This window comes from Cajanus cajan, chromosome 8 (assembly GCF_000230855.2).
Source record: "Cajanus cajan strain Asha chromosome 8, NIPB_CcT2T_4, whole genome shotgun sequence".
Taxonomy (NCBI): domain Eukaryota; kingdom Viridiplantae; phylum Streptophyta; class Magnoliopsida; order Fabales; family Fabaceae; genus Cajanus; species Cajanus cajan.
Window position 1 is genome coordinate 20,341,979 of NC_138524.1, and position 4,815 is coordinate 20,346,793.

Here is a 4,815-nt window from a genome sequence, read left to right on the forward strand (position 1 = left end):
GAGAGAGATTGAGAGAGAGGGGGGGGAGATTGAGAGAGAGAGGGAGAGAGAAAGAAAGATAGGAAAAATCTATTTACTCCAAAAGTAACTAAGTAAGTCTAACTATATTTACTTTACTCAATAACTCATGTTCTACATCAAATTTTAATAATTCAACCATTAAATTAAAAGTTCTTAATATATAGATCAAGCCTGCAAATTTTTAAAAATTTTGAAAATTATTTTGTACTTTATTATAAAAATTCATATCAATGTATAAAATACTTATATGAATACTTGTTAATTTGAATTAAAAAAAATGGAGTATCAACTAGTTTCAAATTTTTTTTAAACATTCGTAAGTTAATCTATACATTAAGAACTTTTAATTTAACAATTAGATTATTAAAATTTGATATAAAAGTAACTCTTGATAGAGTTACTCCACTCAATAATTCATGATATATATTGAATTTCAACAATCGAACCATTAAATTAAAAGTTCATATTGTATAGATCAAGTATGATTTTTTTAAAAAATTAATAATTATTTGATACTTCATTTCATTAAGTCAAATTAATGGATAATCATAAAATATATTTCTTGTGTTGATTTGAATTTATATAACAAAGCATTCAATTTTTTTAAAAAAATTTTAAATTTGATTTATTCATTTAGAACTTTTAATTTAACGGTTAGATTGTTGAAATTCAACATATATCATGAGTTATTGAGTGGTGTAACTTTACCAAAAGTTACTTTTAGAGTAATTTGATCTGTTATATATATGTGTGTGTATGTGGGCTAAATTATACTTTTGATATTTTATCTTATTTGTTAGATTCATCTTGATCCTTTATATTTTAAAATGTTTTTTTTTAGTTATTTATCTTTTAAATTTGGTCATTTTAAAATAATGATTGTTTTTAATTTTGAGACATGATTTTTGTTCATATTTTGACTGATTCAAGATCTGAAATTTGTTTCATTAGATTCACTTATATGAAAATTATTAAATGCAACTAAAGTTAAAATAAAATAGTATTATAAACATGGTAAAAATTGCATAAAAATAAGTTCAAAAGTCAATTAAAAATTCAAAAACTATAATTTCATACTATTTTCTAGTTGTTTATGAAACATATTTTTCACACGATTTTTGTTATGTTTATAGCTCTTATGGATTCAAATATCAATTGAATGTTATAATTTTTTATGTAATTGAATTTATTGTTATAAGGTTATGTCTTGAATGAGTCAAAAAATTGATTCAAAATTATGTCACAAATTAAAAATTATTACTTTTTGAAAATAATCAAATTAATGAAAATATGAAAGATAAAATACTAAAATAAATATTTTAAAATATAAATAATAAAAATAAATCTAACATATAAGATGAAAGATCAAAAGTATAATTTAGCCTATATATGTGTGTATACACACACACGCACACACACACACACACACACACATATATATATATATATATATATATATATATATATATATAATCATTGATTCTTATATTACACAAAAGTGTTTCTAGAGACATTTCTTTGACGAGAGTTTATAATTTTTTTTATTTTTACTTAATTTAATTTTTATTTATCATAATTATTTATAAATTAAATAATAATATTTTAAAATAAATTATAAATAAAAATAAATTTTTGTTACAGTATAAGCTAATTATTATAAATTTAAAATATAATTTATATGATTAAAATTATCTATTATATAAATTTTAAATATAATTTTTATATTCAAGCATAGTATTTATTTTTATACATAATTTATAATGAATTTTAGTTATATAATAAAAAAGTTTGCACATATCACATGGTAAAATACTAGTTACATTGAATAATAATGTTTTTAAGAAGTTATTTAATGCAGGGACGGATGTAGGTTGTCCATAGTGGGGCACTTGCCCCCACTTCCATTTGATACATGCATATTTTCTTTATTTTAAAAAAATTATATTTAAAAAATAAAAATTATATTTTAATAAAAGCAACATATATATTTAAATTATCATATTTATAAACTATAAATTTGGAAGAGATATTCATTTATTAGATGTTTGTCAAATTTTTTAAGGAGTTCTCTTATATGATAAAGAATATTCCTTAATAACGAATCAATTTTTAAAAAAAGTTTAATTATACTATATATATATATATATATATGTATATATATCTTAATACTCATATATATAATATAATATGTTAAAAAATTTAATTTTTGATGAAATAAATTTTGCAGCATATATGTTTACCTTTTGTATTTTCTATTTATTATATACGTTGATTAAAAAAAAAAATAAGAAAGATCAAAAGATTTGTGTTGTATATAGAATTTTTTATTATAAAATATATTTTAAAATAAATTATCATCTAAAAATACATATTAGATATTAAAAACATGTTTATATCATAAATAAATTAAACTTAATTTTTATAAAATTTAACATATTTATTTTTATATATTTTTATTAGTGTTAAATTATTATAAATTAGTTTTTAGGATTGTAGTTCTAATCAAATTTATGGCAGATAAATAAGTCATACTTAGGATATATATATATATTTTAAAATTTATGTTCAAACTTACTAAATTATAATATAATCTAGTATGACCTAATTTATTTTTATCTTTAATTATAATCATAGATATAAAAACTTATAAAAAATAATTATGATATATATTTATACTTTTAAAAATTATATGTATAATTTTTAATACTACAAATATATTAATAAATATTGCTCCTACTATCTAAAATTTCTGAATCCGTCACTGATTTAATGAGTGTATTTAGATAATTTTTTTAAACAATTGTGAGTAAAACTATAAAAGGTTAGTTAAATTCTTAATAAATAAATAAGTAGTTAGAAATGACTATATAAAAATTGAGACTAAAATTAATAATTTAAATTTCATAAAAATGATAAACAAGGAAAAAAAATTACGAAGATCAAAATCAAAATGTATTCATTTTACACAACAACTAAAAGTATATTTAAGTCATAAATTATGTATCTTAAATAGAAAATATAATTTAAATATTAAAAGTATATATTATATTTTTTTAATTATAACACAATATTTTTAAAGATATATTTATTATAAATTTTAGTTATATAAAATAAACAATTATCTAACATACTAGTTGTTATAAAAATTAATAAATTTATTGTTGAGTTAAATATGATTTTAAACCATGTAAAATTAGTAAAATTTAGTTTTACTTATTTAAAAAAATTATTTTTCATTAGTGGGATCAATATTTTTGTTTCTTTATAATGAACAAATTTTGTTTGCTTTTAGATAAATAATATGTTTTGAATATATATATATATATATATATATATATATATATATATATATATATATATATATTAAAAATATCACTTTACATGATATTACAAATAATTGTAAATGATTATTTAATTTTCATATATTTTGTAAAAAAAATTATAATATATAAGTTGTTAACGAATTGGGCTTGATTTTAAAAAAAAAAATTAATAAGAAAAAACTTACTTTTAATAACATAAACATTTTTTTTGTGGATATATTTGTTTAAATATAGATTCTTGACTTTTGTGAAATACACCTTCATTAATTAATGATACACTTCTCATACTTATTTCCTTTCTTTATTTATTTCCTAAATACTTTTTGTTAGAAAATCTTTTTTGAAAGACAAAAAATATAGTTTTGAAAATAAAAAAAATACCTTTCTAAAAAAATACTTTTCAAAAGATAAATAAATTTATTCTTCAAGAAAATACTTTTTGAAAGTATATATTTTTTCTCATAAAATACTTTATGGAATTTATCTTCTAATAAGTATGTTTTAACACTTCCAAACTTCAAGTATAAAATTATAATTTCAAAAGATACTTTCAAAAATTATATTTTAACAATCATAAGACATAATTTTAGAACGACAAAAATAAAAAAATATATATTGTTTTTAATTAATAATTTATTGTAAAATCAACAAATTATATCTTATAAAATAATATTTTCATAAAATTTACAATCTTATATCTAATGTATATAATATTAAAGATAAAGTAAAAAATTATAATTTAAAAAATGTTAAAATTAAGAAAGATGAATCAATAGGTATCTTTTTGTCACAGAAAAAAAATCAAGAAATAAAAAGCAAAACACAAGAAGAGGGGCATATAAAAAGTGATTTTAGAGAGATATAATAGCAGAAGAAAATGGCGGAAGGGGAGGTGAATGAAGAATATAATTTTTAAAAAAATTAAAAATAAATGCAAATGATATTTAAAGAATTTTTCAAAAACAATTGAAAAGAGAGGGTGTATCTATTAGAAATGGGAAGTGTGTATAACATATACTCAATTTTTTTAAAGAAAAAATCCAAGAATTCAAAAAAAAAAATTCTTTGAAAATTTATCTTTTATAATAATTCTAAACAAATTGACTCAATAATAAAAAATAAATATAGTAATTTCAAATTTTATAGAAATAAAATAAAATAAAAATTACATAGATGAAAAACAAAACTTACTTTTATATTAACTATTTTTTTTTATCATTTTTACCCGATGCATCATAAGATGACATTCATTTCTGTACAACGTTTAATACATTTGTTTGAAAAATTAATTTATTTTCCTTACTTTGTATACAGCGTGTATTCGGGGTGATTAGAATTTTCTAACCCATTTGAGACCCCAAAATTCCCAACATTAATTAATTTTTTAATCGGATCAATTAGATAAACAATGAAGCCGGTTTCATGTTGGAAATCAGGGTATGTGTGAAAAGAAAAGAAAAGAAGTCAAAAA